Source organism: Mesoplodon bidens (assembly GCF_964165515.1).
Source record: "Mesoplodon bidens genome assembly, chromosome: 19".
Taxonomy (NCBI): domain Eukaryota; kingdom Metazoa; phylum Chordata; class Mammalia; order Artiodactyla; family Ziphiidae; genus Mesoplodon; species Mesoplodon bidens.
Window position 1 is genome coordinate 29,013,538 of NC_138179.1, and position 22,691 is coordinate 29,036,228.

At 55.1% G+C, this 22,691-nt stretch overlaps 1 protein-coding gene and 1 long non-coding RNA gene across 5 annotated transcripts in view; both read right to left on the reverse strand.

Annotated features, from left to right (window-relative positions):
- Positions 1–6,704, reverse strand: part of EPN2 (epsin 2) — a 67,903-nt gene extending 61,199 nt beyond the window's left edge. For all 4 annotated transcript variants that reach the window (XM_081219659.1, XM_081219660.1, XM_081219656.1 and 1 more), the window contains exon 1: positions 6,563–6,704. The gene's annotated coding sequence lies outside the window, so the exon portion shown is untranslated. The remainder of the gene's footprint in view (positions 1–6,562) is intronic.
- Positions 6,705–17,863: 11,159 nt separating this feature from the next.
- Positions 17,864–22,398, reverse strand: LOC308607436. Its single transcript, XR_014014011.1, has 3 exons — positions 22,257–22,398; positions 19,252–20,142; positions 17,864–18,343 (listed from the first exon to the last, which is right to left on the reverse strand). It is a non-coding gene; the product is annotated as an uncharacterized lncRNA (long non-coding RNA).
- Between the last annotated feature and the right edge of the window lie 293 nt (positions 22,399–22,691).

Here is a 22,691-nt window from a genome sequence, read left to right on the forward strand (position 1 = left end):
CACTCTGCTAACCCAGCCCCGCTTTCCCAAGGTGGCTCAAAGGCAAACCTCCGGCAGGCAGCCTGCTGGTCATCCTGCCCATCCTCCTCTGGCACATTCCACCTAACCTGCCCCCTGCCCTCCCCTCCCCTCCGCAGCAGCTGGACAGTAGCCCAGGGCCCCAGCACCCCACACCCCACGACTGCAGAGGCCTCCTGCTCTCTCTGGCTCCAGTCTCCTCCCACCTCCTAATCCCTGACACTCCCAGAAGCTCTCTGAGCACACAGTTCAGCCTCTCAGCCCACACAAAGCATCAGAATCAGCTGAAGCGCTTCTAAAAAACGACTGGCTCCCACTCCACCGTCTGGGGTGGGGCCCCATCACAGGCATTTTGAAAAAGCTTTCCAGGCCATGCGATCTGCAGGTGCAGCCAAGGACACGAACCGCAGGCTTGCAGGGCGTCGCATCCACCTTCCCGGCCGGCAGGGAGGCCCCGAGGTCCTTGCCTCCCCCACTCGCTCTGACACACACCCTGGGGCTGGCTCCAGGGTGGAGCCCATCCAGCCCCAGGAAGCCAACCTGGCCAGGCCCTCACCCACGGGAGCTATGCCACGCGGCAGGCCCCGCCAGAGGCCCCCTCGCTCAGGTCCCTATTGCCGCACCCCCCAGTCCCAAGGCCGCGGCCTCGTCACAGCCAGTGGCCGCCTGGCCACCTCGGTGCTCGCTGTTCTCAGCAGGCATCGGCCCAGCAGAGCTGCTTCCGGAGCCTGCGCCGCACCCCCAACCCAGGCACCCAGCCACGCCCGCGCCCTCTGCCGCCTTCTCCCAGACGCAGCTCCCTGTCCTGCCAGGTCCAGCTTCAATCCTACCTTCTCCCTGACTCTTCCAGACCTTCCTCCATTCCTGATTTCCTGACCAAGAATCAAAATCACAACTCAACAAACCACCAGCTTCTGTCTCACTGACGTTAACTGTCTTCTCAGTTAGACTGAGCTCCTGGTGGCGAGAGCCATGGCACCTCTCGAACACCCAGCACTCTGACCCTAGAGACTACGTGCCGCGTACCCCCAAGGCTGACACTGATCTCAAATGTCAGCCCTACTGTCAAGGAACCGCCCTTGATCTGATGCCCATACTTCTACATCAACCAACTGCCTCTACTAAAGTGGCCCCAAAATTATTTCTCTGACCATACATTTCCCAAATTTTTGGATCCAAAGTACACTCGTTATACCCCATGACAGCTCTGGGTATCAAACGGGCACTCAAGGAGGACGTACTTTCTCAGCCCGTCAGTATTCCTTTATTGCCATGACTTTGGGGGAGGGGGACACAGAGAAGGGGACAGACTCTGGATAGCAACTTTTCGCTGTCATGATTTAGTCACCTCAGAGCCTTAAAGAGGTTACAGAACAACAAATTCGAGTCCAAACCTCCCGGGCCTCCCAAGAGCACAGGGCACGTACTGACACATAGCTGTCTATCACCCCTTGACTTGGGAGCTGCAGGCAATTTTCAAACCTTGGGAAAGTGATCACACCCCAGCCTCCTCACCCATGGTCCGACCAGAAGAATGACCCATTTGCTAGAAGTCATGCATTAACTGCCTGCTGAGGAAGGAGATACTTCATATTTTTACTCATACAAAACGTCTTAAAACTATCGAGTTCTTCAGCATGAATTTGATCACATTTTAACAGCATTACCAGACCATTTTTTAGTCCTAAATTCCCATGTGTCATGTTTACAGAACAAATGTGCAGAGCTTCACGATTACAGAGTAAAGAGAAAGAGCCCCATCTCTCAAAGAGCAATTTGGGCAATGATTTTATCACAGCTTTGCAAACCCAGAAACCCTTACCAGCCACAAAGACTTCCTCCCGCAAGCCCAGCTGGGGCTCCCCCAGGGCCGTGCTCTACACACCCAGGCAGCTTCGGGTCTTAGAACTGACTTCTGCAGCCCTGGGCAGGGAGGGGAGGTGTTGCCATAGAAACAGCTTCCTGAGCTCCAAACTCAGGCAGGCATGGGACTGAATTCAGGTCCTGCCGGACACTGGGTGGGTGCATGTGAACAAGCCCAACCCCTCGGAGCCCCAGCTCTGCTCCCCTGCGAAATGCCTGCGGGGTTGCCGTAAGCGTACAGCGAGGTAGTGGGAGCACCTGACACGGCTGCGGGCTGAGGCCACGGAAATAGTGTGGTTTTCAATCTGACACTGGCGGCGGCAAATACCAGCTGGGGCGCTGACTGGCTGTGTGGCCTGAGGCAGGCTGCAGAACCTCTCTGAGACTTAGTTTTTGCACAGGCAAAAACAGGAGTGGTGACAGGTCTTGGAGGATCACAATGGAAATTAAATTAACTACTGGGCATAAAAGGAGTCACATAGGGCCTGGCACAAAGGAGACACTCAAAGACCATCAGGGCTCACACACACCCACGTGTTTGGTTTCGATGGACAAGCTGATAATTACCTACTGGAGGAAAATAATTTTTTTTCCAAACTCTAAACACCAAAGAATATGGAATCACTCGGAATTGCTGGAGGGAGGAGTGACTTCCATTAACACCAGTGGCCTCCCCAGTGGCCCCGTGGGAGTCTGCTCCGTGCCCAACGCCACACCCCCTGCCCTTTCCCAGCTGCATTTCTAAAGGGCCTTGACAGTGAACATCTCGCTTGATGTGTGGGAATGAAGAACCGGCTTTTCAAACAGGATCCTGGATTTACTGCCTCTGAAGGGCACTGACATCTTATGTTCCCTTCATGAAGGAAAACATCCCAACTAACCCACAGGGTCACCACGCCTGTGACCACAGCCCAATTACAATCACGTAAGAACAAGTGAAACATCGCTTTGAGAAACCAAATTCCCTTCGCAAGGGTCATGCCATCATCTGAGCAATATACAGAAGCACCTGGGGAGCGGAACAAGTGAAAACATCGCTTTGAGAAACCAAATTCCCCTCCCAAGCGTCATGCCGTCATCTGAGCGACATACAGAAGCACCTGGGGGGCAGAAGGGAGCCGCTGTTGGTGAGCCTCTGGCACAGCCGGCCCTCGCAGGCTCCCCACATGCCTTCTCACTCTGTCCTCTGGGCCACGGTTCCCAAATCTGGCCCCAGAACCAGCAGCATCAGTAACACCCAGTAACTGGCTGAAAATGCCCATTTTGGGGCCTCACTCCAGACCCACTGAATGAGAAACTCAGGGGGAGGGGCCAGCACTCTGAGCAATGCCGATGTGCACCAGCGTCTGAGAAAGACCACCAGTCTATCTGCAAAGTGGTTATTATTGGCCCTCTTTAGAAACAAGGAAACCAAAGCTCAGTGATTAAAGTGCCCGAAGCCACCCAGCCAGGAGGCCAATTTGTGCCCACATCTGATTCCAAAGCTACTTGTCACATGGCCTTTATAGCCAAACTATCTGTACCATTTGGTGTCCTCAGCTACAGAGCCACTGAGATGTGACGATGACACTTCCTTAAGAGGGGAGGGTGGGAGTGAGAGGCGGGACGAAGCCTGCGCTCAGAAGTGATGAATTATAGATGCCTTTAAATCCACATCATGCATCAGCCCTGGATGGTCAGCCACCCCGCAGGGCGAGCCTGCTTCTCCCTGCTCCACTTGTTAGCTGGGTGCCACGAAGAGGACACAGGGGTCCCTCCACTGACCTCTGTGCCCCAATTTCTACCACTGCTTTGACCAGAGAGTGCAAGAAGCTACCCTCTCTGTCTCTAGAGAGCTGGCGCGTTCCGCCCAGACCAGGACCAACAGGAAGGCACAAAGCAGCTCCAGCACCTGGGTGGGCCAGGGCTGAGTCACCAGAAGGAATCCCATGCACGTGCAGGGGGTATTATAACAGTGCCACAGATCTGCTTCAAAGGAGCCAGGCCAATTTTTAAAACCAAACCCTAAATTTTGCCTCGATCAAGCGGTCCATGAAACTCTTAATATTCGAACCTCAGTACCTTCACAGATCCTAAAGTTAGGAAAAAGACAGACATCTCCTCATTCACAACTCCCAACCTTCTAAATAAACTTGATGACTTTCAGATCATAAGCTTATCCTACAACTTAAATGAGTACTCATCATCACTGCTTTCTGCAGTGGCTGGTGGAGTAGCAGGGACCCAGGTTTGGTAATCACACAGACCTGAGTTTGACTCCTGGCTGGGTCAGTTCCTCAGAGGTTACCTAACCTCTCTGGGCCTCAGTTTTTCCATTCATTGATGGGTGACAATCCCTGTGTTACACATGGATGTAAAGACAAAATGAAATTATGTTCAACAGCAGCAACAAAGTCTGCTCAAACAGCTTTGTATTTCAAGACATCAAAAACCTGGAAGATAGGTGTGGTCAAACAGCCCGTGGACAGATGCTACTCAACACACCCTCTCAGCTTCACAGACACTTACTTCACTGTGTTTGTTTTTCTAAGTTTCTATTTTTAGACACCTTGAACAAGCTAAGACCAAAGAAAATTCCATTGACAAACTTATCAGAAAGCGTGTCAATTTTCAAAAACTCAGCAGATGGGGATAAACAGACCACATTCATCCACACCCCACCAATCCAACAGGAAGATTCTGGGGAACAGTGAGAACAGCTCTCAGAAAGCTTTGAAAACTTTAACACGCTTCACAAGAGTATGGCAATGGGGACTTCCCTGGTGGTGCAGTGGTTAAGAATCCGCCTGCCAATGTAGGGGACACGGGTTCGAGCCCTGGTCCAGGAAGATCCCACATGCCACGGAGCAACTAAGCCCGTGAGCCACAACTACTGAGGCTGCGCTCTAGAGCTCACGAGCCACAACTACTGAGCCCGCATGCCATAACTACTGAAGCCTGCGTGCCTAGAGCCCGTGCTCTGCAACAAGAGAAGCCATTGCCATGAGAAGCCCGCACACCACAACAAAGAGGAGCCCCTGCTCACCGCAACTACAGAAAGCCTGTGCGCAGCAACGAACACCCAATGCAGCCAAAAATAAATTAATTTTTAAAAAAACTCAAGAAGCAAATAAGCTTTAAAAATGTAAAATAAAAATACAGATATTTAAAAAAATACAGATAAATATGAGAAGATCTTGGCAACTTCTCTGACACAATCACCTGTCCCAAAGACAATTGCTGGAACAAGTACCATTCAGAAACCTGCAGGCCCTTTGGATGTTCATTTAAATACAGATGAAAACGATTATCAGTGCAAATGCAATCACTGCTGTGAGGGATTGGGTATATGATTGGTCAGCACCTACCATCCATATCTAAAGCTACAAGAGACACAAGTTTTCTGCCAAATCTTCATTATCCTACATAACTGGGGGAGCGCATGGACAATTAAAAACTAAAATTCACCTTTTCAATCATTTTAACCTCCTGTTCCAATCCCTTCTTTCACAGGGCATTTCCTGAGATGGAAAGGAAGAACTCACACTTCTCATCTTTTTCTGTCCATTTTCTTACGTGAACGTTGAAAAGAGGAAGGGGATAACCCTGAACATCTCTCTAAAAAAAATTCTGAAACATCCCGGAGAGAGCCCTGGAACCCAAGCATCGAGTTCTGGCACTGACACTGTATCGCTGCATGACCTTGGGCCAATCTCTCTGGGCCTCAGTTTCCCCCATCTGAACCCTCACGATGGTTAAGCCCCATCCTCCTTGCAGCACAGACTCAGATGCGTCCGCAGGGCAGCAAAACAGTGAAGGGCCCCAGACGGAGCCCCTGGGCGGAGGAATGGGTTTCCACAGACCCCTGCCGGGGTTTCTGGGGGAGCAAGCTGCACCTCCCCCGCCCCCCCCCCCGCCAAGCCACCGGACCAACTCTGATCGCAAACAAAAACCTGTTGGCACGGACTCCTCTAGGAAGGGCCGGCCTCTCCCAAGGTGCTGGGCTCCTGGGGAGCCGCCCCACGGGGAGAGAGAGGAAGAGTCTCCTGGAAGACGCGGCCCCACACACCCAGTCACCCACCCGACCAGGCCGGCAGAATCGCCGGGCGGGGTCTCTGCCATCCCACGCGGAACAAAAGGCAGCTGGAGCCTGGCTCTGCCGCCCCCGTCCCCGCTGGGCTGTGGGGCGGGGGCGGGGAGGGAGAACCTGGTCCCTGGGGAAGGGAGGGGACCCGCGGCAGCCCAGAGAGGGACGGCCGGCATCCTGGACGGGGGATCCCTCCCCCGACTCCCGGAGGGAAGGGCCGCCTGGCCCGGAGAGGGGAGCAAAGTGCCCCGGGGAGGAGGCGCGGGGTTGTTCTAGGCTTAAAGGTAGATGGTGAGGCCTGGAGGGGCTCCCCGATCTCGGGTGGGAGGAGGGGGAGCCCCAGGCTCCGAGGATATGAAAGGAAGAGCTCCCCGAGGGGAAATGGGGGGTCCCTGCAGCGGAACGAGGGATCCAGATGGGGAGGGGGCCGTGCTCCACCTCGTGGGGCGGGTAAGAAGGGGTCCCGCCTGAGGTGGAGACCCGGCTGGGGCTGCGGGGGTGCATGCTCTGGGGGACGGCTGTGGGGGGCAGCGCTCTGGGGGCGTCCGCCCGGGAAGGGGCAGGGTTCGCGCCCTGGGCCCGCTCCGGCCCCCGAGCCCCGTGGCCCCAGCTCACCTGCGCTCCTCCGGGCCGACCCGGATGCGCGGCTGCGGCCGCCAGTAACGTTGGGGAGGCGGGAGCGAGGGGAGCCAGCGGAGACGCCGGCGCTCCCAGCTCCGTTTGACACCCACACACCAGCCAACATGGCGGCCGGGAGGGGGCGCGCCGACTGCGTGCGCGCGCCCGCAGACCCCGCCCCTCCGCCAGTCAAGGCCCCGCCCCGTGTTCCCGAGGCCCCGCCCCTCCGCTCAGCCCAAGCCCCGCCGAAGCCCCGCCTCGCGCTCCCGAGGCCCCGCCCCTCCGTCCAGCCCAGGCCACGCAAGACCCCGCCCGGTGCCCTCTGGCCCCGCCCCGCGCCCGCTGGCATCCCACCCCGGCCCAGCCCGCACAGACCCCTCGTTCCCCGACCCCAGGGCCTCCACCCGGGTACCCACGACCCTAGGCAGACTACCCAGCCCTCCCACCGCGCCCCACAGCCTATGCCCCAATACTCTATAAATAACCCCCAAACCCCACACACGCGTCCCAACGACCCCAAACCACCACACAAACCCTGGCAAATTCATACCTGAACCCACGCACACGGCAAACTTCACTCAGACCCCACAAATCTCCCCACGCCTCAGGCACATCCCACAGCTCCACACACCCTCTCCACCCCCCACACACGCATAGAGCCCCCAGCCTGAGCTAAAACACGCTTCCCCTTGCAGTGTGCACTTGTAAACATCACCAGGTGCAGAAGGTGGAGCTGGACGAGCGGGGGCTGCCAGGGCGCTGGGTGCTGGGTTAAGTGCGTTCCCTTTGTGAAAATTCACTGATGTACACTTTAGATGTGTCACTTTAACGTAAGTGTTCTACTTCAATAAAACACACTCAAAAGTTATTCTGAGGATGGTGCACAGGCTTTGCTAGACTGCTAAAGGAGTTGTGGCACTAAAAAGGTGGGGCTCTAGGGTCACCATCCTCCCGTGAGGGGCTTATAGACCCCCTGATTCAGGCTCACCCCTTCACAGGGCCTTGGGCTCTCACACAGGATCCACCTGTTCCCTTTGGTTCAGCCAGTGCCCACGAGACACCTCCTATGTCCCGAGCACCATGCTGGAGGAGGGGCAGACGCTGGAGAGGTGCCCAGGACTCCACAGCTGCCCAACCTGCTCCAGTCAGGGTGGGGTCAGCAGAGACCACCTCACAGCAGGGTCTGGGGACAGATCAGGGCTTGCTAGGTTGGTAGACAGCACCATCCCTGTGGCCTGTGTTCCAAGGAGGCCCTGTTTCAGGGAGGCTGTTTCCAGAAGTCCCACTCTGCCCTCACTTACAAAGACACCTAAGGCAAGTCACTGCACTTCTCTAAGCCTCGTGTTCCTGCTCCCTGTGAGGGAGCCAGATGCAGGAAGGCATCCTGTTCTCCAAGCTGGAATCTAGACTTCCCTTCTCTGGCAACAAGTAAGAGGGAGAGAAGATGGGGGGAAGGAGAGAGGAAAGGGGAGGGGAGAGGAGAGATTGAGAGAGAGACACTAACACATGTGCAAACCCATGGCCATTATTCCTTTGAAAAGTCCAACGCTGGTAGTTCTAAAGGCTAGAAACTCCTTCCTGCAGTCTGCTGCCCCATCCCAGTGCTCGGTGCCCTTTCTCCACCAGGACAGTGAATTAAGCCCTACGTGCCTGCCTTGAGGCAGGAACCTGAGCTCCCCATTTTGAACTTGGTCCACCCCCATCCCGGAGAAGCCCCTCTACCAGTCCAACCCTCCTTGTGAGCCCCAGCTCTCTGCTAGACCTTCCTGGGTCTGCAGGAGAGCAGAACTTTCCCTGAAATCACGGCCCCTGCCCTCAGAGTTTGCAGCTCCAGATGAACTTATGCCAACATGTACAGGGTGCCTGGTGCAGGCTTGAGTGCTTTCCATAGATTGCGCAAACCAGCGCTGCCGCTAGAACTTCCTGGGAAGATGGAAGTGTTGTCCAGCTGTGCCATCCACATGTAGGCACTTGAAATGTGGCCAGTGCACCCGAGGAGCTGCTTTTTTAAGACCTTATTTAACTTTAATTGATGAATTTAAATAGCCACATGTGGCTAGATGCTGCCACATGGAACAGCACTGGCCCCAAACCTCACCATAACCCCTCAAGGTGAGTCTTCTTACTGTTCGCATTTTATAGGAAGAAACTGAGGTTTGGAGAGATGCTGGGCTGGGTCACCCAGGCAGAGCCCAATCCCTTCCCCACCCAGCTTGCAAGTCTGTGCCGCCACAGAGATAATATGCAGGTTTAGGAACGAGAGAACTGGATACGGATAAAGAGATGATGAGCCAACCACAGCCCAGGAAGTGAGCTGGAGAGCAATTCAGGGGATCAAGCCAGGCTGGGGAGTAGGGGAGGGCCTCCTGAGGCTGGAAGACCATCTCCCACGTGCAAGGTCAGAGGGGACATTCCTGCATTCCTCGAAGACATTTCTCCTTCCTGTACCCCCTTTGAAGCCTATCGCCCTCTTGCACTTCCCTCTCTCGATTCATCCCCGTGAGGAGCCCTTAAGGCCAGCAGCGCTATTCCCATTTTACAGATGAGGAAACAGAGGCAGGACACAGCAGTGCTGGGATTCAAACCCAGGTTCTGCCGAATTCACAGCATGTAAGTTGTCTTGCAGAGGAGGATGCAGGATAAGCCATATGCTTTGTCCAAGGCCAAAGCTGTCCCAGGGCACAGGCTGGAGCAGGCACACTCATCTGCCCTTCCTAGGGTTTGGAGGTCGGTTTCAGATGCCTGATGAGGCACAGTGATGGGGGCTGGTCAGGGTAGTGTGTTTCAGAAGCGCAAAGAGATGGCTGTGCAGACGGGGATGTTTCTGGGGTTGGGGAAGGAGGGCTTCAAGGGGGAGGCACTATGGGCAGAGAGAGATGGCATGCTGTGAAGACAGCATGCACCTTCTCCTAGTGAAGATGCAGCGGGTCTCAGGGATCTTCCACCAAGGTTTGAACTCTAGATTCAAAACCATTTGTCCAGCAGGAAGAGCCTATGCCGGGAGCCCCACAACAGCTAACTTCCTGTTCACCAGTTCGTTGCTTGACCTTGGCCTGTCACTGCTCCCCCTCAGTCCTCAGGTTCCCCATCTGTGAAGAGTAATAATCCCTCCCACCTTGAGGAATTGCATTAACGTTCATAATGAAAAAGCAGAGTAGGAAATGCTTTGGAAACTGTAGATGGGTGTTAGCAGTGGTTCTTATTAAGATACAGAGATAAAGCTATCCTGGTCCCTCCAGGCGCTGGAAGTCTAAAACAGCAGAGGAGTCAGGAATACAAACTGAAACTAAAACACTGAAGTCACGTAGGAAATCATAAGAGAAAGGGCTGTGAGAGCTGAAAAGGAAACTTCCTTCTCTCTTGGAGAGAAGGAGTGACCAAGGCAGACTTCCTGAAGTAGAGGCACTGGAGCTAGGAAATAATAGTAACAATAACACCAAAGCAGCAAGCACTGTGCAAATGCTTTGCATGGATTATCTCATTTCCTGTTCATAACAAGCCTGAGTTTCAGACCATCGTTATCCTTCACAGTTGAGGCTCAGAGACATTCAGCGATTTGCCCATAATCACACAGCTAAAAAGTGGCAATGCTAGAAAAGTCAGGCCTGATTCAAAAGCCAAACTCTTGAGAGGAGTTTGAGTAGACAGAAGGGAGAGATCCCCTCTCCCCTCCAGCTCCAGGTACATTATCAAGGCCAAGCCAATCAGAGCATCTCTCCTGGTCATAGTGATTGATTCAGCAATGGGCACATGACTTAAGATGGGCCAGTGGGACTCAAGCCCTGGACTTCCACAGAAACCATTGAAAAAGAGGAGGTTGTTCCCCCGCCCCATCGCCCCCATCCCCGTCAGGTTGCTGAACTAGTGTGATGTAAGCCTGGAGCAGCTTCCCACTGGGAGAGCCAGGCTGAGAATGAAGCCAACACAGAGCGGGTGAGGGAGGAGAGAAAAGACAGATTTCTGCTGACATTGTTTGAACACCTTGAACCAGCCATGCCTGAAGTTTTAACCCTGGAGTTTTTAGCACATAAGCCAATACATCAGTTACAACTATTTCAAAAGAAAACCCAGCTCAAACTGGCTTAAATGATCATCGGTTTTAATTGGCTCATTTAACTAAAATCTCCAGAGCTAGAGCTTCAGGTGATCAAGGTTCTGGCTCCATTTCTTTGACATATACCTCCTAGGCATGTCATAATTTTCCTAGGCTGGTGTCTTGACTGGCTCTAAATTGGCTGTAGCAGATCCATGCCTCACATCTGTAGCCAGGATAAGACAGTGTCTCTCTCTCCAAACCAGGAAACTAATACCTGAGCCTTGCTCTGATTGGAAGAACTTGGATCGCCTGCCCATCCCTGAGCCAACTGTGGGGAGTTCGATGAGGAATCAGGGTGATTGGCTTAGGCCCATCAGGGCTCCCCCCTGGAGTTGGGGGGGCAGTTACGGGAGGGGAACACACACTGGGGAGGTGGACAGCACGACCACCACTCGGCTGAATTCTCTTTTCTCCCTCGGCCAGTTGACTTGGTACCCAGATTCCTGACAGTTAACAGTCATCAACTCCATTTCCAAAGAGTTTTCATTTAATTTTTTGACGGCTCCAGGCTTTTTTTTTTTTGGCTATGCCACACGTGGCATGTGGGATCTTAGTTCCCCGACGAGAACCTGCGCCCCCTGCATTGGAAGCGTGGAGTTTTAACCACTGGACGGCCAGGGAAGTCCAAGACAGGCCATTTTTTTGGGTGGGGGGAGCATGCTGCATTGGGTCTTCGTTGCTGTGCTTGGGCTTTCTCTAGTTGCGGCGAGCAGGGGCTACTCTTGGTTGCGGTGCATGGGCTTCTCATTGTGGTGGCTTCTCTTGTTGCGGAGCATGGGGTCTAGGTGCGCGGGCTTCAGTAGTTGTGGCATGCGGGCTCAGTAGTTGTGGCATGCAGGCTCTAGAGCACAGGCTCAGTAGTTGTGGCGCACGGGCTTAGCTGTTCCACGGCATGTGGGATCTTCCTGGACCGGGGCTCGAACCTGTGTCCCCTGCGTTGGCAGGTGGGTTCTTAACCACTGCGCCACCAGGGAAGTCCCAACAGATCATTTTAAATTGTTTTCTTGAATCTACACAGACTGAAACATCTTACATGCATTATTTCAGTAAACAGTCACCACTGCCCTATGAGATAGGTAGGCACTCTTGTTATCACCATTTTACAGAAGAGCAAAGTGAGGCACAGAGAGGGGAAAAATAACTGCTGGCCCAGCTGAGGAGTGGCAGGGCTGAGATTTTTTTTTTTTTTTTTTTTTTTGCGGTACGCGGGCCTCTCACCACTGTGGCCTCTCCCGTTGAGGAGCACAGGCTCCGGACGCGCAGGCTCAGCGGCCATGGCTCACGGGCCCAGCTGCTCTGGCATGTGGGATCTTCCCCGACCGCGTCCCCTGTATCGGCAGGTGGACTCTCAACCACTGCGCCACCAGGGAAGGCCAGGGCTGAGATTTTCACCCAAGTCCAAGGGAGTCAGGGACTGGCATCTCCTACAGAGCCCCCCTTCCTTGGAAATGTGCATGATATCTTTCTGCTAGAGACTGGCTGAGTGCCCTGAAGAGGCCCTTCTTCTCTGGCCTCAGAAAGGTGCTGTTTTTCCTTCCTCAGAAAATTTCTGGATGAGTTGGATGCCCTCCACCTTCATAAAGCTTTCAGCTTGGATCAAGAGTTGAAACATAATCACCCAAAGCTATAACTCAAAGACATCTGCCCAGCCAGCAGCATTTGAGCTGGGACTTTAAGGGTGGCTAATTATTGGTTATGCAGAGAGGAAGGAGAGCAACCCTGGGAAGGGCAAGGCTGAGCAAAAGACCAAGAGGCAGGAAATCATGGACCAGTGGTGCAATTTAGCTGGACCGCAGGATGCATAGAAGAAAGAAGCAGGGGGTGAGTCAGGAGAGAATGGCTGGAAGGAGCCTGGCTTCGTGTTGTTTCTGTTAACTCTGCAGCTGCTGAGAGCAGCCTTCTCTGTCAGCAGTCAGGGGCAGGCGTATCCCTGGCTGGCCAATGAGAATTCGCATCTCCATGGCCATAGTCATTGGTTCAGGGCTGGGCATGTGACCCAAGCCCAGCCAGTAAGAGCCATCCCCAGGATTTTAGCTAAAACCATCAGAAAAGTGGCCCTCTCTGAGATTGTGAGCACCAGGAACCATACAAGCTGGAGCTGCAAGGAGCCCTCTTTGTCACCTCCCAGACACAATTCTTAATTGTTCAGACCAGTTCAGACCAGCCCAGAAAAAAGAGCTGTTGATTCAGGCTGGCGTCATCCTAGCTTTCTTAAAGGACATCTCCACTGTTGTCTCAAGCAAAGCTTGCTTTTGACAGAAACCTCAGTCTTTCGTTCCTTTTTCTCTTCTTTCACTTATTCTCACCCTCTCTTCCTTCTCTCCTTCCTTCTTTCCTTTCTTTTCACATCTCTTTTTCTCTTTGTTCCTCTCTCTTTCTTCATTATTATTTTTTATTTAATAAACATCTTTTAAAATAATCCTTAAAAAATGTATGCATGCACACATTCTACAAATACCTAGCCAGTACTTTTCAAAACTGCCAAGGTTGTGAAACACAAGACAGACTAAAAAGACAGACTTGAGGAGACTAAGAACACAGGACAACTCAATGCAATGTGGTGCCCAATCATACCTGCTTCACAGTACTGAGATGATGCACAGAAGGCATTTAGTCCAGGGCCACATGCAGAGTGGGTCCTCATACGCTCAGGACTCAGCATTGCTGGAAGAATGCCAAGAGGGCTGGCCCTGGCTCTGGAAGGGGCCCTGGGCCAGGGCTGATGGAGTGGAGTGTCCGGATCTACCAGTCTATCCAGAGACCTGGGAACACATCTCCAGACTGGTTCTCCCTTCACCCTCTCCTCCGGCTCACCTCTGCTCATTCATGCAACCGTCCTTTTCTGGGCTCCTCCTAGTGAAGCTGGGGCTGGAGCTGAAGCAGGCTTGTGCCAGGGCTGCCAGGCTGTGGAGAGGCTGACACAGACACAGCATTTAAAAGGCGAGGACAGAGGGGTCCCAAAAAAGAGGGCAGGAGGCCAGTGACTCCAAAGGGTGAGACAATGCAAATATAGGGGCCACTTAGACCAGAAAAAGGCCAAAAGAAAAAAAAAAATTCTCCCAATCCTTTTCTTTCTTCTGCTTCTTTCTCTTCCTTATTTTCTTCCTCCCCTCCTTTCCTCCCTCCCTCCCTTCCTTCTTTCCTTCCTTCCCCTTTTTTCTTTAATTTCTTATAAGAAAAAAAAAAAGTCGGGTACATAAAGCAACTTTATCAATTTTTGTAAATGTGCCTAAGAGGTACGGAGCAGAAAGATGAGAATAAAATTGCATCTTCATTCTCATCTGAGCAGCGGGTTGTGAGCTGCCCACACACCCAGACAAGGGCGGGAGGGACAAGTCGGCCAGCTGGGACCTGCCAACCAGCCTGGGCCCTCCCAGGCCTCTCCCCATCGCTGGTCTCTCTGTTTTCTTGTGCTCCCCACCGGGTGGACGAGGATACTGAGCTCCAGGGTGGGGGAGAGGCTGCCCTCTCCAGGCTCCTCTGTGGGCACGGCGCCCCCGATCCTGCACTGCAGCCCCACCCATCACCCGGGGTTCCCCAGATGGCCTGCATTTGCTGGCCTCTGAGCGTCCGTGTGTGCTGTTCCCTCTGCCTGGAGCCCCCTCTCCATCTTTCGGGATCCTTCTAGAAGTCAGCCTGGCTGAGTGCCCATAGGCTTTTAGGATCCAGTGGTCATCCTGCCCTGGGAGCCTTCCTGGATGCCACAGGCATCCTGGCACCTGCCTCCTGGATGGTGACAGTGGAGGTTCTGCACCCTGTGGTGCAGCAGCTTCTTGGAGAGGGGGAGCTGGGACTGGCCTTCCTTACCTGTGTCTCCTCCCCCTGCACAGTTCTGGCATAATTATGCTCAGATGGAACATAATGTCTAAGTATGTTTGTTGAGAGTAAACGATGGAAGACAGGCCGTCCCTGGGGGAAGGCACTCCGCAAGCCCAGTGGTATCCGACTGTGGTCAGGGGGTGGGGGGCGCTTGTAGCCGCACCCGGCACCCCACACAAAGCGCAGTTTTGGGAGCCAGGGTCCAGCCGCTGCTCTGTGCTGGTGACCCCAGACCATGGCAGCACACAGGGACCCTCAGAGCCTCAGCTTCCTTGCCACAATTCGGGGGCGGGGCCGCCGTGCCTTGCTGGCCGGGCTGCTGGGGAGACCGAATAGCGTCACCCCTCCCAAGCCGTCCAAGGACTTTGCACCACACTTAGAATCAAATCCACTGCCCCGCCCCACCGCGGCTAGAAGGCCTTGCCCACCCTGCCTCTGCCCCATTCTCCCCTCACTGTTCACTGTTCCCTTTGCCAGGAATGCCCTTCCCCCACACACCCGGATGCCCCGCGCTCCACCCCCTCAGTCCGTCTCCCCAGCGGGCTTCCCCGACCACTAAAACGGGGCCCCCTCCTCACCTCCAACCCCGAAGCCCGCTTACCCTACACGCCTGCCCACGTTCCTGCAGACTTGAGTCACAGCCTGCCCTGTCCACGGTGGGGACTCCAGGGCTGTCTGAGTCAGCCTGGCCTGGGTTCCAGTCCCGACACCACCCCTCACCAGCTGGGAGACTCTGGGCGACCTCCAAACCCACCCTGCGAGTCTGTGAAGTGAGGTGTGAAGCACTGCCTGGCAGGGCGACTGCAAGGATGGAGCGGGTCTGGGAGGTCACCTTCTCTGGGCAGGATCACTGCACACAGTAGGTGTGACACCCACATGGACACCAGCATGGCGGGCCCCTCTCCTAAGCACTTCCCTGTTATCTCCTTTAACCTTCGCACCAATCCAACTGGAAGTAACCCTCATGATCCCATTTCACCAGTGAGGAAACTGAGGCACAGGAAGGCAAAGTGACACAGCTAAGAGGCGGCAGCCTGGGGCTTGGAACCCAGAGTCTGTGTCCTTACCCACTCCCTCCACAAATGGGGGCTGTAAATAGCACTTAGAGCCTGTCCTGTGTGCATGGGAACTGTGCTCACGTTCAATGACGTTTGAAGACTCACTGACCAAATGTCTGCATTTGGCGCCCCAGAAGCCCAGCTAGAACAAGGATTCAAATGGAAGCTGTTTGTGTGGATGTGACCCCAGGAATCACCTTTAGGGGCGTGGGGAAATGAAACAGGGAAGGGGAGGAGCCCACAGCTGTGGGTGCCTGAAACAGCCCTTTGCTGTGTGGTCCTGGACCAGCCACCATCCCTCTCTGAACCCGAGTTTCCTCTTCTGTAAAGGAGGCCTCAGCCACCCAGGAAATAAAGAGTGGGAGGTCTCCCGGGACTGAGAAGGGTCCCAGCTGGGCTCCCAGCCCCAGTCCAAGCTCCAGGAAACAGAGGGTGCCCCAGCGAGGGCTGTGTGTGGGCGCAGAAGCCACAGGAGGGCAGGCACAGCGCCCAGGCTGTTACCACAGGGGCTGCAGAGAAACCACATCACAGCCACCACAGCCTCCACCATCCCACGGCGACTTCCGCTGCTGCCTCTCTCAGGGAGCGGCTCCTCCCGGAAGTTAGCTGTCCCCTCCATCAGCACCTGCCCCAGGTGGCCCGGCAGCCTTACCAAGGGAGGCTGGCCACTGTTCTGGAGGCTGTGCAGCTGCAGGCCCGCTTTAAAAAGTTACGGACACTCCTGCGGTTGAGCTCACGTCCCTGCGTTCCAGCACTTGTGCCCTCGGGCCAGTCACTTCCCTGCCCTGATCCTCAGCGGCCTCCTGATCTAGTCCACTGTCGGGCAGCCGAGCCTCCTGCATCCTCTTGACTTTCAGCCTTTGCACTTGCTGTTTCCTGTCAGTCGTGAAATGCCCTTGAGGGGCGGGGGGGTAAGCCCCCACTGGCCACCCTCCTCAGACTAGCTCGGCACCTTTCGCCTCCCCTCACCTACCCTCCCTCAGCAGCTCTGAGCCCAGGTTGTGAGGTAGTGCTTATCCCTTCGCAGCCTCTGACTCCCCCACTGCAAAGCCCATGAGAGCACAAACTTATCTTGCCTCCTGCCAGACCTCAGGGCCTAGCACAGGGACTGGCATACAGCAAGTGCTCAATAAATGCTCATCAAATAAGTGAATTACTGTCTGAAACACCTGTCCTTGGTCAATGGCTTGGTCTTCCAGGACCAGACTTAAATGTCACCTTCTCCAGGCAGCCTTCCCTGATTGCTTCCGTGATTCCATTTCTAGGTTTTCAGAATCCCCCGAAACTTTTTCCAAATCACAGTCGCCTAGCCTGGCAGGCGTCGCCGCCCAGTTACCGGGACCCCAGCCCGCCCCCCATCCCCCGTTCTCCAAGCGAGGAAGAGAGAGCTGGAGGGGGAGGAGGGAGGAGGCGCAGACTGTGTAGGAGGTGGCGCGGGTGGCCAGGCACTGCCCCGGAGTGGAGAAGTGATTAAGGCCCGCGGCCGGAAGGAGGTGGGGGAGGGGCGGGGAGGTCGGTGGTGGCGTCAGGCCCGCGGACCGCGTTGGGGGGTGGGGGGGTGCTGGTATTTCCTGAGGCCGCCCGGAAATTCCTGGGGCCGACCTGGGGCCCCAAGAGGGGGCGGCCGGGGAGGTCCACACCCTCCCTCCACGCCAGCCGAACTTAGGTCACTGCGAGCCTTCCAAGCAGCCGCGGGCGTGTTGTTCGGTGCCCTTCACAGACGAGAGGAAACTGAAGCCCAGAGGCCCAGGCTGCGCCCTCCAGGCACCGCCCCCCCGCGCCCGGTCAGGGCTGCGTCAGTCCCAGCCCCTTCATCCCACCAGCGGGGACGGACCAGACATGGAGGTGAAAGGGTTGGTGGTTGCGTGGCTGACCCCTGCCCTGCTGGGCCAGCAGAGGCCAGCTCCTTGAGCTGGTACATCTCCGCCCCCACTGGGACCACAGAATGGCAGGCTCCCGGCGCGCCCCATTTCACACGGAGACTGAGGCCCCAAGAGGGGCAGGTGGAGGAGTCAGAGTCCATCCTGGGCTGGACAGCTTTTACCTGAGCTCAAATCCTGCTGCACTTCCTGTAGCCATAGGGCTGGACAAGCTGCTTTGCTTCTCTGAGCCGCAGTTCCCTCCCCTATGGTGGGGATATAGCGGGGCCTGGCTCCGAGGACTGCAGTAAGAAATAAGTTGATCTGTGTAAATCACTGTGTAGGGCACATAGTGTGTTTTCAGTAAATGCCGGTTATTATCATAGAAACATGATCAGGCCTCCCCCACCTCCAAACAAAAAGCCTCTCCCCTTGACATTTACCCTCCACAGACTCCTGCCTAGCCTCTCCTTTTCCCATGTCTTCTGAGTTCTATCAAATACACATCTTTTATAAAGTTAAGCATGTGTTTGACTACAAAAAATAGAAAACAGATCAGAGTGGCTCAGACAAATAGGAGTGCATTTTCTCCCATCCCAATGAGCTTGGAGATCAGCTATGGCTGGCATTGCTTTACCAGGCCAGTGATGTCAGGGTTCATAACGCTGCAATTTCTTGGCTTTTCCCTCTTGTTTGCAAGATGGCTGCTAGTGCACCTGGTGTTGCATCTGCATTCACATTTTTTTTTTTTTTTTGCGTTACGCGGGCCTCTCACTGTTGCGGCCTCTCCCATTGCGGAGCACAGGCTCCGGACGCACAGGCTCAGCGGCCATGGCTAACGGGCCCAGCCGCACCGCGGCATGTGGGATCTTCCTGGACCAGGGCACGAACCTGTGTCCTCTGCATCGGCAGGCGGACTCTCAACCACTGCGCCACCAGGGAAGCCCTGCATTCACATTTAAGACAGGAAGGAAGAGGAATGGTTAAGTTTAGGGTGAATTGAAAGCATTTGTCCCTTTTATCATGAAGAGAAATAATTTCCCAGAACCTACCCCTACCCCCCAACCCCACCGACTCCTTAGATCTAATCAGCCAGAACTGTGTCACATGACCACTCCTAATTGCAAGGGAGACTGGGAAGGTGAGTCATTTCTCCTCTCCAGTCTCTTAAGTGGAAGGCAGCAGGGGAGGCGGGGTTGGGGATGGCAGATAGATAGGTCAGTCAGCTGATGTGGCTGCCACACTTTCCCTCCATCTCCCTCTAGCTCGGCCACTCCTTAGGCTGTGCTCTCCTAGTCGCCCTGACCATCTTCCTAATCCAGTGGCCACCCCATTTCCATTTCTCTTTGGAAACTGGAAGCTCTGACAACTCTGGGTCTGCCTGCCCTTCTGAAGGGCAGCAATCTGCTGACGCTGAGCAGGGCTGCCCCGTTAGGTAGGACATGACTGTTCACCTCAATCTCCACCACTCCCTAATGTCTCACATGTATTCATATTTCTTGCTTAGCTCTTGTTGGTGTTGGAATTTGCAACCCTGAATTAATGTATTCATTTTCCCCTCCCTGACCTTATTTCAGGGAAATAACACACAAAAACATCCTTTTAGGTATTTCATACCTAAAAGGTGTGCAGCAAAAAGTTTCCTTTCCACCACAGACCCCAGGCACCCAGTTCCTCTCCTTAGGGATAAATAATCAATACCTTAAAACTTTAGAGATATTTTATACACATACAGGAAAATCTACCTATATTTCCCATCCCCCAACCCCTTTTTCACTCAAATGTGAGCATATACTACACATTGTTCTGCACTTGGTTTCCCCCCAATTTACAATATCTAACAATATCACTTACAGATCACTTCCTGGGACTTCCCTGGTGGTCCAGTGGTTAAGACCCTGTGCTTCCACTGCAGGGGGCACAGGTTTGATCCCTGGTCGGGGAACTAAGATCCTACATGCCAAGCATCAGGGTCAAAAAAAAAAAGAAAAAAAGAGAGATCACTTCCTATCCACACACAGCCACCCTCTTCATTCCTTTTTCTGGCTGCAGAGCAAGTCCCCCTCCCCCTTCTTTGAGCCTCTGTTTCTTCCTTCATAGAGGGTGTCTGATAAGTAATACCAACCCCAGAGGACCAGTGGGAGAATTCAGAAACATTGGTTTATGACGTCTCTGAGTCTGGGAGACCAGGTTTATTGCCCACCCTGCTGAATGTGAGGTGAGAGTTTCCAGAACCAGGAGAGTCAGAGGCACCCAAGGGGAGCCCATGGAAAACCAGCAGTCAAGTGCTTTATGTATATTGTTTTATCTAATCCTCACAGCAATCTTCTAAAGGAAGCGCTATGATCATCTCCATTCTACAGAAGGGGAAACTGAGGCACAGAGCAGCTAGGTGACTTGCCTGGAATCACACAGCAGAGTGGTACAGTTAGGATTTTAACCCACAGCTGCCCCTCCAGTGCCAGCACCCAGGCAGCTGGGCACCATCCCCTGACCCAGGGCTGACCGCCCACATCCAGATGAGCAGTCCCCAGGCTGAAGGTCACTCTGCCTGGGGGGAGACGTCTGGAGCCACATTTGTCTCTGTGCTCAGAGCAGGCGAGGTTCAGGGTCTCTTTATCCGTGGTATGGGGCTGGGTCACTCAGGTGACCTTAGGGACCCAGAGGCTCTGGAGCCAGACTGCTCCATCCCAGCTGCGTGGCTTTCAACAAGTCACTTCCCTCTCAGAGTCTCAGTTTTTTCATCTGTAAAAGGGGACCAAAAATTGCTCTTCAGTCATGGTATTGTTGGGGGATAACTTATCTAATAAATATATTCATCACTTAGAAAAGTTCCTGGAATATAGAAACATCAAAAAAAAGTTTATTATTATCATTATTATCATTGACAACACTGTCCCTGGAAGCTCTTGCAGCAGAAAGTCACCCAAGGAGCCAATCCTTCCTGCTGGCCTTGGACCCAGGACCTGGAAGGGGCTTCAGGCCACCCCCTGACACCCTGTTCTAAGGGGATCAGACTCAGGCCTGGGGAGAGGCAGCCTCGGTGAGGCAGGCCCGGTACCGGTACCGGTACTGTAGGCGACCCCCCTGCCGGGCCCCCAGGCCCCCTCCTGCCTGGCTCCCTGCCACCCCTCCCCCATCTCTCCAGGTTCTCAGGATGAGGTCACCTCAGCTTCTCCCCCAGTGACCACAGACCTTCCAGACGTGCAGGCAGCCCTTTGACCTCTGACCCGCAGGGACTCCAGGCTCTGACCTCAGGCTGTGACCGAGCAACGCTTCTGCCCTCATCACTCCTCCATGCGGAGCAGGGGAGAGGGCGCTGTATGGGCCCTGGGGACGCTCCCTGGCAGGAGGTGGACCCCATTGTCCAGACCTTCCCCGGGAGGGGGAGCTGGGGCCTGGGGGGTGCCAGCAGGGGGGCGCCCCCGTAGGAGCACCCATGTGCCCATGTCCACGAGCACCGGAAAGGCTAAGCGCTGCGCCTCCCCCCGTGCCTCCACCCCTTGGGGCCTGAGCACGCATCAGCTCCGGGGGGCCACTCCTGCCATCCGCCCAGATCGCCGCGCTCCGCCAGTTGCGCGCTTCCCCAGTCTCGGGGGCCTCCCCGGCCTTCCCGCCCCTCCACCGGCTCCACCGGCACCCCCGGCCCTGCTCCGGCCCTCCGCCCATTCATTTTGCAGGACAGTTAAAAAGTCACCTCCTGGGGGCTTCCCTGGTGGCGCAGTGGTTGAGAGTCCGCCTGCCGATGCAGGGGACAGGGGTTCGTGCCCCGGTCCGGGAAGATCCCACATGCCGTGGAGCGGCTGGGCCTGTGAGCCATAGCCACGGAGCCTGCGCGTCCGGAGCCTGTGCTCCCCGTCGGGAGAGGCCGCAACAGTGAGAGGCCCGCGTACCGCAAAAAGAAAAAAAAAAAAAAAAAAAGTCACCTCCTGGGAAGCCTGCCCTCATCCTGCTTCCCTCCACAGGCTGGTAAAGGTCTTCCTGCTCCGGGAAGCCCGCTCCGGTCGGATCTCCCCGCCCCACCCCGTGAGGACCCTCGGGCCCTCTCCCGCGGGGTCAGCCCTCCAGCTCCGGGCGCCCTCTGGCGGCGACTCTCAGATCGCAGCGCCCTCCGCCGGCAGGTGACCCAGCCTCGGCACCTGGGAGTGCCGGTGCTGAGCTGGGCCCTGGGATTCGGCAGATCCGAGGATGAGCAAAGTCACCGCCTCAGGACGCAGACAGGGCCTAACGACAGTCAAGGCGCACAGGGTGCGCTATAAAGAAAGGAGGGGTACCGAGCGTGGCCGAGCAGGTGTTTCGGGTGGGGCATGCCAGGGGCGGCCTCAGAGGGAGGGAAGGACAGTGGTGTCCCCGACTCGGGCTGTCGTGGATGGCAGTGTGTAGCACAGGCGTCCCTCACTGCCTGCAGCCTCTCTCCTCCCAGTTCTCTGGGCTCCTCGGCTGCTTCCTCCTCCTCTTGCTGGTCTGTGCATGTCGGGGCGCCCCTGGCCCACCCTGGGCCTTTTCTCTGTCTACCCTAACTCCCCGGGGTGACCTCAGTCCAGAGTCTCTAAGCACCAGCTATGCCCTGACATTTCCTAAAATATCATCCTCGGACCTGGCCTCTATCCTGGACTCCAGGCTCGTGCATCCAACACCCCCGCATCTGGAAACAAGCTCCCCGTCTTTCCACCCACCAGCTGCTCCATCTCTAAGACCTCTGTCCTGCCCATCGCTCAGGGCAAGAACTCTCTCTCATTCCCTGCGTCGGGTCCACCAGCGAATCCCATTGGCTACCAGTAGAGGGTACCTGGAATCTGACCCTGGCCCCCTCCCCACCCCCAATGCCCGTCACCTGGACTACGCAGTGCCCTCCTCACCTGCCTCCTGTCCGAGTGGCAGAGAGTGGTCTTAACCAGCTGTGATGAAGATAGCTTGCTTGTCTGGTACAGGCTCTTCGGAAAGCAGAATCTGCATTGTGAGGAGTGAGGAGGGTGGTCACCCCGGGGACGTGCTGGCAGAAGCAGGAGGTGGGCAGGGAGCTGGGCCTCTGTGGACACTCCTCGAGCCCCTCATTTCTGACGTGGGCCCTTTCCCGTAGGCATATGCTACTTCCGTAGAAACGTTTCCTAAGAGGATAAAATGAATTAAACACAGGAAATTAACGAAATATTATCAAAGGAAACATATTACATCTCCAACCTGGGTTTCTTGCAAAATGTTTAAATTGCCTTTTTTAATGGTTTGCTATGAACTACACGGAGCTCCAGGAAAGGCACTTGCACATTTTACAAAAGCTGTGACTACGTGAGCTC